Here is a 15,032-nt window from a genome sequence, read left to right as displayed (position 1 = left end):
TTCTGCCATTCCTAGACCGGCAAGGGAACTTGCTGTTCCAACAGGACAATGCACGTCCGCATGTATCCCGTGCCACCCAACGTGCTCTAGAAGGTGTAAGTCAACTACCCTGGCAAGCAAGATCTCCGGATCTGTCCCCCATTGAGCATGTTTGGGACTGGATGAAGCGTCGTCTCACGCGGTCTGCACGTCCAGCACGAACGCTGGTCCAACTGAGGCGCCAGGTGGAAATGGCATGGCAAGCCGTTCCACAGGACTACATCCAGCATCTCTACGATCGTCTCCATGGGAGAATAGCAGCTTGCATTGCTGCGAAAGGTGGATATACACTGTACTAGTGCCGACATTGTGCATGCTCTGTTGCCTGTGTCTATGTGCCTGTGGTTCTGTCAGTGTGATCATGTGATGTATCTGACCCCAGGAATGTGTCAATAAAGTTTCCCCTTCCTGGGACAATGAATTCACGGTGTTCTTATTTCAATTTCCAGGAGTGTATGAACAGTTTGCCTCATATGACGAAAACCTTTACACCTGCTGAACTGATGTTCGAGAGAAGAGAAAGAAATGTATGGATCGATAAGATTCCAAAGATATCAGAAGGGGAAACCCAATGGCAAGATAAGATAAGAACAACTTTAATAAATCTGACCGAAAGTGCTAGAAAGAGGAAGGTAGATTTTGACAACAGAATATTACGCAGACAATCCTTTGGCTTTGGCGAGAGTATTGTTACGTACACATCCTCGTGCGTTGCTGCTAAACAAGACAAATAAAAAAATGGCAATTGATGTACGAAGGACCATTTGAAGTGATTAGGATACTAACTCCAGGAGCATATGTCTCAGGACATCCTGAGACCATAAATATATAGGGATTATATACTCACCACGATTTAAAAAAGTTTCATTCCTGAGGGAATGAAGAACATAAGAAAAGGAATATAATTTTTCTAATAGTAACATAAGTAATTTTTTCAGAATTTCAGATAAGATTATGATGGGTCGACAGGGATCCATAAAAGATGAATTATAATGATTATGTAAATATATATGTTTTCTTTCAACAACGTGATTTTGTATGTTCTGAAGGAAAAGTAATTATGATGTTTTTTAATTTCAGTAAAAAATGTAGTTACATTGGATATCTGTTTCAGTTTTCATGTAATTGTTAGTAACAGGTACATATATATATATATATATATATATATATATATATATATATATATATATATATACAAAGCAACGAGACAGCAATATAGCTGATTAATTATTTTAAAGAATAAAGTCAAATCACTTGGTGGAGTTTCAGGAAATTTTATCGAGATAGATTACCAACGAAAGTATTTGGAAGGACAATGCTGGACCAGATTGAGAGGGATATGTGTGATCATTGTGCGGTGTTTGGTACTAAATTGTAATTATTTGAAGTATGGTAAATGATGAAGAGAAACGACTGGGCTGAATTTGAGTAGATTCAGGGGAAGTAGATAAATTCGTAATTATATTCTGTAAAGGTTAAAGCTAATTTCGAAGACTGATAGAAGTGCGGTGTAGTGATGGATTCCGTGAACAGCAACGAACTTCAAGTGAAGTGTTGTGTGTTTTCAGGTACAAAATAAGTTATGAACACGTGCGGGTGCAGTGTCACAAAAAGAAACTAGTGATGAGACACATGAGTGGTTACCTGTGTGCTAATAAGCAAGGATATACACATGTGCGTCATATTCGAAAACGATTTTGTGCTTCATTGAAGAAAAGGGTGAAGTCACGAAAGAGAAATATCACTAGAGTTTACTAAGGACAACGAGTGTGGACCTGGTCCTCTGATATTAATAAACATATGTATAAAGGAGAAAATAATTGATAATTATGGCGAAATATTGCCCAAATATTGAGTAATAACATGTATATTACTTCTTCTAAGTCATTAAATTCAGATCAGTAGCGTGAGAATGAAGAGTATATGTAGTAACACGTTCTCTCACAGCGCTTTCCCATCAGTAATGATTAGCATTGATACTTGTTCCGGGATATGTTACATGTTCACGCATCACTGCCCTGTGATTGGCCCTATGAGGGTATGATCCAGCCGTTCTCCTACCTGAGGATCAACCCTGATCCTGACCATCCCATACACATTAGCAAGCGGGCCATTCTCCGTCTCTACAAACAACTGTCCTGCATTTTCCATCAGATCTGTGCATTTAGTTATATCACCGTATCGGTCTTGCTTGTTAGTCGGTACGAGGAGCTCCTCTCGGCCAGAATAGATTATTAAATTACAGCAGGAAAAATGAAACACGACATTTCCCTCTCGTTGCTGCGATTTTAACACATAGTAATTTCTACATCTACATCTACATCTACATCTACATGATTATTCTGAACTTCACAATTAATTGCTTAGCAGAGAGTTCATCGAACCACCTTCGAGCTATTTCTGTACCGTTCCACTCTCGAATAGCGCACGTGAAAAACGAACACTTAAATCTTTTTGTACTAGCTCTTACTTCTCTTATTTTATTATGATGATAATTGCTCCCCATGTAGGTGGGCGCCAACAAAATATTTCCACACTCTGAGGAGGAATTTAGCATTGAAAGCTCTCCGCAAAGGAAAACGCCTTCGGTTTACTGATTGCCATCGCAACTCACGTATCATATTCGTGGCGCTCTCTCCCCTATTTCGGGATAATCAAAACGAGTGGCCCTTCTTTGAACTTTTACGATTACCTCCGTGAATCCCATCTGTAACGGATCCCACACGGCACAGCAATACTCCAGAACGGGGCGTACAAGCGTAGTGTCAACAATGCTTTTAGTAGACCTATTACGTGCTTTAAGAGTTCTGCCAATAAATCGTAATCTTTGGTTTGCTTTACCCACAACATTATCTATGTGATCGTTCCAACTTAAGTTAGCACTATCTGTAAACCCTAAATATCTAGTTGAATTTCCAGCCTTTAGATTTGTGTGCTGTATCATGTAACCCAAATATAGCGAATTCCCTTTGGTACTCATGCGGATGGCTTCACACTTCTCATTATTTATAGTCAACTGCCACTTTTCGCACCATGCGGACATCTTTTCTAAATCGTTTTGCAAATTGTTTTGATCATCTGGTGACTTTACTAGACGATAAATGACAGTATCATCTGCAAACAGTCTAAGAGTGCTACTCAGATTGTCTCCTAAGTCGTTTATAAAGATCGGGAACAGCAGATGACCTATAACACTTCCCTGGGGAACGCCAGATATTACTTCCATTTTACTCGATGACTATCCGTCAGGTACTACGAACTGTGACCTTTATGAGAGGAAATCACGAATCCAGTCGCACAACTGGGGCGATACTCCGTAGGCACGCAGTTTGGTTAGAAGACGCTTGTGAGGAACTGTGTCGAAAGCCTCCTGGAAATCTAAAAATATAGAATCAATTTGACACCCCTTATCAATAGCGTTGATTACTTCGTGAGAATAAAGAACGTGTTTTGTTTCACAACAACGACATTTTCTGAAACCGTGTTGGCTGTTTGTCAAAACATCGTTTTCTTCGAGATAATTGATAGTATCTGAACACAGTATACGTGCCAAAATCCTTCTACAAATCAACGTTAGCGGTGTGGGTCCGTAGATTACTCCTACTTCCTTTCTTGGGTGTTGGTTTGACTTGCGCAACTTTCTGGTGTTTGGATACGGATTTCTCAACGAGCGATCAGTTGTATATCTTCACTAAATATGGAACTATTGTGTCAGCGTACTCTGAAAGGAACCTGACTAGTGCACAGTCTGGACAGGAGGCCTTGCCTTCATCAAATGTTCAAGTTGCTTTGCTGCACCAATGATATCTACTTCTATGGTACTTGTGTTGGCAGTTGTTCTTGGTTCGAATTTTGGAGTATTTACTTCTTCTTTGTCGAAGGTGTTTAGTACTCTGCTACCACGCAATGAAGGTATTGACAGTGTCTTTCCAGTAGCGTAATTTACATACGACTGAAGTCTCTTTGGATTTTCTCCCAGATTTCGAGACAGAGTTTCATTGTGGAATGTACTGAAAGCAACTCACATTGAAGTTCGCGCTTCATTTCGAGCTTCTGTAAAATTACTTTGAGGGTTTTGCGAACTTTTAAATTTGGTATGTTTTTTCGTTGCTTCGGCAACAGTTTTCTGACCTGTTTTGGGCATCATGGGGACCAATAACATTTCTTATTAACGTATTTGGTATGTGTCTCTCAATAGAGATCGACATTATTTCTTCGAATTTATACCACATCTGATCTACGCTTACATATTCAGATTGGAAAGAGTGGAGACTGTCTCTTAGGAAGGGCTCAACCGAATTTCTATCACTTTTTTTTAAATAGACGTATTTTGCGTTTATTTTTTATGGGTTTGGATACTGAGCCTCGCTACAACAACCTTATGGTCACAAATCCTCTTATCCGCCATGATGCTCCCTTTTTGCCCATGATTATTTGTTGCTAAAGAGTCAAGTATGTTTTCGCAAACATTTAAACTTCGTGTGGGCTCAGGAACTAATTGTTCAAAATAATTTTCTGAGAACGCATTCAGAGTAAACATGTATTTTCGCCGATATGTCGAGGATAGATTGAAGTCACCACAAACTATAATTACATGAATGAGGCACCTACTTGAAATAAGACTGAAGTTTTCTTTTAACTGTTCAGAAACTGTAGCACCTGAGACGGGAGGTCGGTAAAAAGAAGTAATTATTAATTTATTCCAGTTGCCAAGCATAACCTCTATCCATACTAACTCGCTGGAACCATCTACTTGGATTGCACTACGAAGTAAACTACTTCTGACAGCAATAAACATTTCACCACCAACTGTACTTAACCTGTCCTTTCTGATCATGGTTAGGTCTTTTGTAAAAATTTCGGCTAAATTTATTTCGAGCGTTCCTCACTTATAACGATTTGAGCTTCAGTGCTTTCAGTTAGCAGTTAGAGCTGTGGTTCTTTTCCAATAAAGCTACGACAATTTACGACTGCAATAGAGGTTGTTTCTAGATTTACCTTAGCTGTGTTTGTCCTGCATCCTTTTAGAATGACACTTTTCTTCAGTTTTCCGGAGCCATCTAACCTAAAAGCCCTTACGTTGCTTTCCATTAAGGTTATCTGGAAAATCAAGAAAAAAAAAACAAGTAACCCTTGGTTAACTAAGGGAATTAAATCTCGTGTACTAGAGAGAAGGAAATTATATAGAGGCCAGAATGAATCAAGGTCTAAAATTGCTTGCATATTACAAAAAATACTGTAGCACTTTAAGGAAAGTCATTATTATATCTAGCAGTATGATTCCCTGATGTAAATAAATAATGCAAGTAGTAAGATTATACAAAGGAATTAGGGCTTATTGAAAACTTACAACAAACAAATATAATCATTTCTGTAATGAAAGAAACAGAAAAGAAACTGAAAAAACGAAATATTTGAATAATTCCACATTAATTTACACTGGAATTGAAACGAGTAGCGAGTGGAGTAGACGTTCTTATAGATGAAAAATGGAAAAGAAAGGTAGATTTGTATGACTACATAAACGAAAAGATAGTGACAGATAGATTTAAAATTGATACAGGACATTTCTGTGTCATAGGAGTATATGCACCAAAGATGGAAAATGTAGAGATTCTCAAACATTTTATGAAGAGCTGCAAAAAGAAGCAATTAAATACACTGTGCACATAAAGTCTAGGAACACTTTCAATTGTTTATTGCACAAGAACTAAACATACGTCATACATATTTTATTTTGAAGAGAAACTCTGAAAGTTTTTTTTACAAACATTCGATATGTAAACCATGAGTGACCTGGCAGATATCAATATGGTAATCGAATTCTTGCCATACCCATCCCAGCATGGCATCGTCGACTGTGAGAGTCGCTTCCCTTGTTCTCTCCTGGAGCTCTGCTACATCACGTGGTAGAGGCGGTACATACAGCAGATCTTTAATGTGTTCCCACAGGAAAAAGACGCACGGAGTGAGATCTGGTGATCTGGGAGGCCATTTCATGTAACAGCTGTCCCCTTCTGTAGCACAGCACCTGCACTTGCCATGTTTGCGACTAGCGCTGACTATTGGCTAATTACCAAACTACGCTGTGGTGGTAAACATGAAAAAAAAACTTTCAGGGCTTCTCTTCAAAATGACATATGTATGATGTCTGTACAATGTTTAGTTCTGGTGCAATAAATAATTGAAAGTGTTCCTGTACTTTATGTACACCCTGTAAAATAAAACTGATCGTTTGTGAATACTAGGAGACTTAAATGCAAGAATTGGGACGACGGCAACACCATATACAGTAGGTACAACCCGTGAAATAACTTTAAATGAAAATGATAAAACATTAAGAGATGTTATTACATTTAATTGGCCACAAAATTACAAATACTTTCTTTAGAAAGAAAGACACAACTAAATACACCTGTAACGCGACAGTTTCATGCTCAGTAATGGACTATGTAACAACTAATAAAAAATAACATCTCAAATTTGAGATATTCACGTATTTAGAGGTAGTGATGCAGGTTCTTATCATTTCTAGGTTACTTCGAAGATTGAAATATGGGCAAGATGGAGGAACCAACAACTGAAAATCAGAAGTCAAAACCTGAAGTGTAAAGTTCAACTTCTACAGGAAGAGAGCATAAGGAAGTTATATCAATACATAGGAACTGCAAATGGGTGAAACTAAAGACAATATTGAAGCAGAGGGGGAAGAGTAAAAACAAGAATGTTGAAAATAGCTAATGAGGTACTAGAGAGAATTAGAGTATTAAACCGGAAAAGGGATCTGAAAACATGGAAAATAGAAATAGCTAACATTATTAAAGAAAAACAAAATGATTGCAACACCTATTTACAGTCATGAACAAATGAAGTCTGGGAAACTATTAACAGAAAAAAATAAAACAATGAATTTAACAATAAGATACCATAATGAATTGTGGGAAATATTCATAGCTAATGTTCAACATGAGATTCATGGAAGACAGAATATAATGCTTAAACTTACGAATAAAATGAAAGTTAGTGCAAGCGTTAATATAACACAGGAAATCAATGATAAACGATTACAAAAATTTATGGTATGATGAAGACAATGACAAAAGTTGTTCTATAAAAATAGATAACTCAGTCGATCAAATAGAAAAAAATTAAAAGCAGACTTCAATGTAAGAAAGTAGATAAGCTACTAGCCTAGATGGTACTAATGCTCAATTAATCAAATGTGGAGGAACCATTTTAGAACTCTGCTTCTTTCATTTTTTAAATGTATGTTGGAAGAGCTGCTCTTACCTGAAGAATGGAACACTGTTAAAGTAGTTTCTCTACTTAAAATAGGCCATTGGAAAGACACAGGAAATCATAGAGGAACAAGTCTACTAAACACTGGATACAAAATTTATGGGAAAATTCTTAATCAAATGCCACAAACTATCACTGATGCAATAATCTCAGAAGCACAATCACGCTTCAGAGAGAGATGTTTGTTGTAATGATAATATATTTATAATAAGACAAATTACTGAAAAACGTCAGGAAATTGACTTAGAAATGCATTTAACATATATTGATTTTGAGAAAGTCTTTGATGAGGTAAAGAGACCCTTTGTAGAATAGTGGAAATAAAAGGTTATCTTAAGCATACTATTAATATGATAATGAGTCAATATGTAAACATAAAAATAGTTGTATGTAGGGGTCCGAAAATGTCTGATGAAGTTTTAATAACTCAAGGTGTTTGACATAGGTACAGATTATCACCCAGATTCTTTAATTTATATATTGACAACATAGTTATTAAGTGGAAAGATGAAATACACTTAGGAATTAAAATAGGGTCTAGTGTACCATTAAATACTCTGTTATTGCTGATGACCAGATAATTATACAGGACGCAGAACATACAAACAGCAGTATACAGATTGAGCCAAAATGCAGTATATTATAACATAAATACATCTGCAAATAAGACAAACACAATGGCTTTCAAAGGAAAAAATCCAGTCAGATCGAAAACTATAATGAAAGTGAAAATTTTAGAACAAGTGTCCCACTCCATTTATGTAGGATCTGATGTTAGTTTTAAGTCGGCAAAGACTTTGGGAAGAAGGTTAATAAATGTCAAGCTATCTGCGGAATACTTCGAAGAACTTTGTGAAGAAAATAAAAAAAGAAACACAAATGAAATTCTATAAAGTTATGGCTGTACTTACTCTTGTATATGGTTCTGAATTATGGACAGTAACATGAAAAATCACATATACAAGCTGCAGAGATGAAGTTCATGAGATATCTAAGAGGCTCTCATAAAATGGATAAAATAAGGAATGAAACAATAAGATCACATTTAAATATCTTTTCACTTAATGAGAACATGGAAAAGAACAGAATGAAATGGAAGGATTATGAACGACAGAAAACAGATTGCAAAAAAAGATAATGAATTGTGGGCCGACTGGAAAGACAGAACTAGGTAGACCTCATAAGATGTGGATGGATGGATGGATGATAAAGATTGGAACAGGCGATTATGACACCTAATCCTTGGAAGGAGATGAAGATGTTGATGATGATTATGATATGTTGATGGAAACTTGAAATCAAGAAGAATGTTACTGAGCTTCTCAAATAATGAAGTTCAGCTACTTTCGCTCTTCATATAGCTGCTTGTCTTGGAAACAAACGAATCAATCTCCTTATGTATTTTGCATATTTCCACTCGATAATGACTTATAGAATAATTTTCCGGGATAACTCGTAACTTATAAAAAATTATTGATTACACAAAAACAAGCAGTACGAATACATAATATGTGGTGTTTACTCACAGACATCGTGTAAGTATCTCTACAAGGAGTTATGCATTTTAGCTGCATCACATAAAAGATATTTTCGCTAGCGAAATCCGTCGTAAATAATCTATCACAGTTTGAAAATAAAAGTGAGATCCACGTAAACGACCCTAGCGGAAAAAACGACCTCTCTTATCCATTATCAAAACTATCAGTAGATCAGAAAGGAGTTAGATGTGCAGCAGCAAAAGTGTTTGATCATTCGCCCAATAACATAAAATGTAGAGAGGTAGAAATAAGTTTTAAATCTAATCTAAAACATTTCTTCTGGACAGCTCCTTCTACTCCATGGATGATTTTCTGTTTAAAAACAGGTAGGCCATAAGAAAACTAGTTCTTAAGTGTATTTGCACGAGTAGGACTAAAAATCAATGTGTTCATTAACGTTAGCACTGAACATGTAAACTAAGTCTTTCAACATTATTTCAATAAAGGAATCGTTATAATTACCTATGGAACATGTAACTAACAAATTAACTAACTGAGGTAACACTAGGTTTCAACACAGTCACCAAATCTCTGTAAACAACAATCGTTGAGTTCTATGTGTCGTTCTGTTTTTCGACGATAGAAATCTACACTTTGGTCAAGGAGCCATTTGAGAACAGCTGTGTGAACGTCCTCATAGTTTTAAAATCTCTTCCTCTCCCCCCCCCCCCCCCTCCCCAAACTTTACTTCAGCTTGTTGAACCGATGGAAACCTCATGGTGCAAGATCTTGAATTCCCTATTAGAAACACCCAAGTCCTTGGCGCCGTAGCCAACACAGTTACTCCTCCAGTTCGCTATTGTCTTCATACAGACAAGTGCACCATGTGCAAACATTCTACATCGAAACAAGCTGTACAGTGCATGGCAGAGGGTACATCGTAGGAGTATTATTGATCTCCCCAATTCCATTCACACACACACCGATTGAGTAAAAAATAAAACGGTTGTGTACATGTCTCCGTACATGCTCTAATTTCCCTTATGTTTCATGAGAACTACGTCATCTTTTCCCTGAGCAGTCTAAAAGCTGCCTTTTCCCGTTATAGGACCTTACGTCCTGGAAATTTAGAATAATGCCCTTCCCCACTACTCCACCCAATATGCCCACACTGGACCGACAGGTTTCAAGTTGGAACCACTTTCCACCATTCCTTCCAACTTTCCCATCCTGTCACAGAAAGAAGGCATGTCATACGCTAAAAACTGAATCGAAAGTATGTCATGAGCTGCTTTTTATAAGCAAGGGAGTGAGTGGAAGGATAGAAATGGTACATAATAATATGGATTTGGTTTACATTCTTTGTCACCATACGCATAAGGCTGGTCACATATAATATAGTTGTCCATAAGAAGAAGAAGAAGAAGAAGAAGAAGAAGAAGAAGAAGGTAGCAGTATTGGTAGATCAGGAATGGCCACGAATTCGGGATGCGAACAGTGCTCTTGCTCACATGCCATAGCTCTTACGGCTGAGCGCACATTTTTCCCATCGCCACACCAAGCTATCTGAGTCTGAGGAGGGGGACGAAGGGAAACAGCGAAAACGACTCATGTAGATTGCTATGCAGTCATACTACATACGATTTGATTTCAAATTTGTCAACAAAATGCAACATGGTCTAAAGAATTTTCGGTACTGTTTAGTTATTTTTGGTGCTGAATATGTCATAATTTTTGTCTGGTACAAATTGTCGGAATATGGATAGATGCAGACAGTTTCACGGATTTTCGCACTAAGGTTGCCACATAAACGAGATTTATTTAGTTTCATAATCGAAAAAAGCCTTTCTTACGTAAACATGTTGATGGAAATATTTTATCATGTTAGCAGTTTCACTATGATGACGTGGAAACTCTTCCCGAGGAAAACAACGTAGTTGTCTTGGATAGCTAAACCACAACAAAAATTTGTCTTTTAAAGGTGAATTATAACGCAACTGAAACAGTTCCATCGCTCACGCATAGTGGTGTTTTCAACTGAAACGGTAAACGGTCTCGGAAAAAGCTCGAAAACGAATGTAGGGTTGACCGTGTCCTCAAAACATATAGAAAACTATCCTTGTAATTCTTTAACGAATTTTTCAAACCTCACATTTTCTTTAGCACATTTGAGTTTAGGGAAATGTCCGTATCTGTTGTTTCTACCGCAATGTGCTTTTCTTTTTAAATTCATCCCCATCAAATCAGAAATAAGCTGTTTCTCATCTTGCAATATCTTATTGTGCTCTGAATCAAGTCCACTTAAAATGCGATGTCCGCAACCATTTTGGATGTCCTAATTTTCGTTCCTGCTCTCTTGTTTTCTTCATAAATTCAACAACAACGGGTTTTAAACGTAAAAATCATTCCATGTACGCCCTTGACTTAAACAACGCACTTCGCAGTAATATACAGTGTGGTACAAAACTTCGCGAGCTTGTAGAGGGGTGTCGTGAGGAACAAATCGAGGATAGAACCCAAGTCCGGAAACGTCAACCAGCGACACCACAGAGTGTCGAAGTTATAGGCTACCCGGAACGTCTAGCATTGTTTGTTGTCTAGTGATTGCGACTGATTGACAGGATCGGCAGTGGAGGAGACAGAGCCAGCTGCTGAGCAGGTAGGCCTTGTCTCCTATCAATTCGATGCTCTGTTTCTTCGGTGTATTATGGTTTCACACAGGTTTCCACCCACAGCTTATTTTTCTCCTGGAACCCTCTGAAATCTCCAGGGCTTTTCGGTATGTAATGGAAATGAAGTCCCATGTTTCTTGTCAGAGCGTAGGGGAACGATGCGGGACACCAGCACCGCCGTACTAGGCAAGGTCCTAATGGAGGTGATTTGCCGTTGCCTTCTTCCGACCGCAATGGTGATGAATGATGATGATGATGATGATGATGATGATGATGATGATGATGATGATGATGAAGACGACACAACACCCAGTCACACCGGGGCAGGTGAAAATCTCTGACTCCGCCGGGAATCGAACCTGGGACTCCGCGCTCGGGAAGCGAGAAAGCTACCGCAAGATTACGAGCTGCGGACGCTTTTCGGTATACAAAAGAAAAATAAACTGCGGATGGAAATCCGTGTACGAAACCTTCATTCGCCGAGGCAACAGAGCATCGTATTCATAAGAGACAAGGTCTATCTATGCAGCAACTAACTCCATCTTCTCCACTGCCGATCGTAGCAATCAGTCGCAACCGCTGAATAACAAATAACATTGCGCGACATTCCGCATGTGGTCCACCAGCATACAAAATCACGTTTGCTGCTGAAGGGGTGGCATAGCTGCAGACGCCGGTGCCTAAGTTCGACGCTCTGTCGTTGGATCACATTTCCGGACATGTGTTCCTACCCTCAGTTCGTTGGTCACGACACCCTCTACAGCCTTTCTAAGTTGGTCGGTATCGTTTTGTAACCCCATGTATAAAGTCTCTATATTCTTCATTTGGTTCCATCGAAAACTGTTGAAACAATTGGAATAATTCGTGAGTGTTCACAAAATTTATTATTCGTAGCACCAATTTCATCACGTGCGGCCGGCCGAAGTGGCCGAGCGGTTCTAGGCGCTACAGTCTGGAACCGCGCAACCGCTACGGTCGCAGGTTCGAATCCTGCCTCGGGCATGGATGTGTGTGATGTCCTTAGATTAGTTAGGTTTAAGTAGTTCTAAGTTATAGGGGACTGATGACCTCAGAAGTTAAGTCCCATAGTGCTCAGAGCCATTTGAACCATCACGTGCGTCATGCCTGCAAATTTAGCACAAATTTCTTGTTGATGTACGAGCAGATCGATGAGTCCTGTTTGTCACTCGTTGTAATATTTTGCTCTTTCATTGAACTAAATCTTTAAAATTCTTTCTGTAAAGTGTTATAATGCCGTTTCATGAAAATTTGCGGTACCTATGTGACTGTATATATATCATGCAGTATTGAGTTTTCTTATTCTTATCTTCTGTTCTTCCCATTCTTTTTAAAGGCTCGCGACGACAGATCGCTAGACTGCCTCTTTTTGTGCAAACAGCCACTGGATCTGTGAACTTTCTTTACACTTCCCACAAATAGTGAAGGGTGAAAAACACTGACAATACGAACTGAAGACAGTCTCGCCTACCGAAAAATGCCGCACTGCAGTGCTAAACCAAACGTCGCACTGTACCGAGTACTTCCGAGAAGGACGATCAAAGAACAGACAGGCCGACCCTCGGACCACACTGCGGCCCGCACATCGTGTTAGCATGCCGTTTGGCATGGCAGTGCTGAATCTGTAGTAGACTGTAGAGAAAATCGCAGAAGGTCGACGATTGGTGCAGAGAGTTTTGGAGTTGACACTGGATGTAACATTTTGCGCATAAATAAGGGAAGAAGTACAGTAGCGTTCCACTACCCTGTCACTGGAACCAGTAGCTACCATAAAGTATCTAGGAGTAGCCGATCTAAAGTGGAATGAGCACATAACGTAGAAACAGTTATAAAATTTCCTATACGTATAGACATTAATAATTATTAGGCAAGGCCCATGAGAGGATTATTTGTACAGTTGATTTAAAGTGAAAAAATATAAAGACGACGACAATAAGCAAATCATACCTGGTTTCTGGGATTCAGCAGTGATATAACGATAGGGTTTGTTACACTTGACACACAACACATATTAACTAACAGCATGCACGCTACATTGTAGTTCGTACAATAAAATACGTTCTGGTACATTTTATATCTTTTGATATGGTATAATGATACTGCTGTGTTTCGTAAAGTATCTGTTGATTAGTTATTTTATTTCTGTATACAGATCTGAGGATGATTCATGTTGAACCTAAACCAGGAATTGTGCACGATTACTGGCAAATTTTAAGCAAAAATCTCTATTTACAAAGTCACTTGCTAGTTTTACGGGTATCTCAGCAACTTCCCTAACAACAGTTTTCCAGTAACTGGATGCTCACGCATGAATTTATGTATTGCTGTATTCCATAGAATGTCTGTTACCAAGAGAATGTCCTGCATTAGCAGATTATCTCTGGTACTGTAAGCGGTCCTCCGTCGTCCGAATGATCTGATTAATTTATGACATGCTACAGCCGCACGGAATACTGTAAAACACCTGCCTTACGCAAACCAAATCTCAGAAAGTGATCGAAAAACACACTTCACTCATAGTTTTTCTTTTTACAGAATACGACCAATCTTGTTGGAAATGTATCCTGCATAAGGCAATAAAGTTGCCGACTAAAAGCTCCACAGCGCTATTCTCATCGTTCAGCCGAATCACGGTTGGTCGATAGTGCAATAGGTGTCTGATTTGGCTCTCACTACAGCCTTTCTGACGAGATGTAACTTCAGCGTGGGCTAATTCAGATGACAACCAATTCCTTCAGTGTCTGAGACGATGTGAACCCTATGAACCTAGGTACGAAGTACCCCTTCAAAAAATGGTTCAAATGGCTCTGAGCACTATGGGACTTAACAGGTCATCAGTCCCCTAGAACTTAGAGCTACTTAAACCTAACTAACCTAAGAACATAACACACATTCATATCCGAGGCAGGATTCGAACCTGCGACCGTAGCGGTCGCGCGGCTCCAGACTGAAGCGCCTAGAACCGCTCGGCCACACCGGCCGGCAGTACCCCTTCAGGCTGAACGTGAAGATACAGATCAATGTGATTTTACTTGCTATAAACAGGGTGTGGAAGGAAACGATATACGATATTTTTCCACCTCCATAATGAAGCGCGAATATTCAATACAGTCTCTTGGGATTGTCAAGTGATATCACACTCATCTACCGAAATTTGTGCAAACAGTATAAAGCGATTTAACTTCATAGAATACTGTGCAACATTAAATTAAAGAATATGTTTTATACATTCACACGCTTACGTAACGAGAGCTCATACTGATGAAAAAATTTTAGTTAACAATACAAATTATTTCCAAAATTTCAGAACGTTATTTATATAGGCGATGTGCTTCTAAATCACGAATAATTCTTTCATTGTTATTTTTTCAATAATTTCATTAATTATAGGAGCATTATTTTAGTACATGGAGATCTAATCCCAATGCGACATAATTCTCATATATTATTCCCGTAGTTAAATTTGTAAGAATGTCATTAACAGTTAGAAAATATTTCTCAACCTCTTCATTAAACAAGAAGTAAA

The sequence above is a fragment of the Schistocerca americana genome, chromosome 5, assembly GCF_021461395.2.
Source record: "Schistocerca americana isolate TAMUIC-IGC-003095 chromosome 5, iqSchAmer2.1, whole genome shotgun sequence".
NCBI classification, from domain to species: Eukaryota; Metazoa; Arthropoda; class Insecta; order Orthoptera; family Acrididae; genus Schistocerca; species Schistocerca americana.
The sequence above is the reverse complement of the archived record's forward strand: the minus strand, read 5'-3'. Positions refer to the sequence as shown.